This window comes from Phoenix dactylifera, chromosome 13 (genome assembly GCF_051530095.1).
Source record: "Phoenix dactylifera cultivar Ajwa chromosome 13, Ajwa_hap1_PhDact_Kaust_v1.1, whole genome shotgun sequence".
NCBI lineage: Eukaryota > Viridiplantae > Streptophyta > Magnoliopsida > Arecales > Arecaceae > Phoenix > Phoenix dactylifera.
Window position 1 is genome coordinate 13,576,699 of NC_143202.1, and position 844 is coordinate 13,577,542.

The following is an 844-nucleotide window of genomic DNA, read 5'->3' on the forward strand; positions in this document are numbered from 1 at the left end:
AAAGTTTTGATCATTGCATATTTCTTTTTAATTACATATTAATTACAATCTTTCAGTTCTTAAAACATATTTTTAGATCTGAGTTTTTGTAATTAATTATATGTAATCAGATTTAATTCATGTTTAAGTCATTATATTTAATGTTCATGCATCACATATACATAACAACATGAATTAATACAAACAACATACATCTTATGTATTTGTTTTTTCACTTTTATTTTTAGATCTGATTTGTTCATTAAAATCAGAGATCATATAAATCATAAACTTTATTTAGATCTAATCTAAATAATATTATAATTTTAGATTTATTCATGTTACTAATCCTAACACAAACATGCATCATATGCATCCAAAATTTCAGATCTACTTAATCATGCATCTCATATCAGAGGGCCAAACATATACCCATATTCACTCGGAACATCTCTTGACAGTAGAGCATTTCGAAATTGGTCACGTTTAGTGAAATGTACTCCTACACTTCACCTGTATGGCATACCAGTGTCTCCACACTCCTTGGTTAAGAGGACAACCAACGTATATGTCACACAACGACCTAATCTCGATAATGTTGTCGTCCTAGTAACAACATATCATTTGGTCGCGAACAAGTTTAAGGACTCAAAGATAAATCCTCCTTTATCATAACATAAGTCCTAAGGACTTCATCATATAAGAGTTCATTTGAAGATGAAATGATAAATAATGTCAAATAATACTTTATTAATTTGTCAATTCATTTACAAAATTTAATCATCAATATGCTGACGATTGACATTTAGGATACAATTTCCAACAGTCATTGGGTCCTCACCTAATAGTTATTGGTGCCAACCCC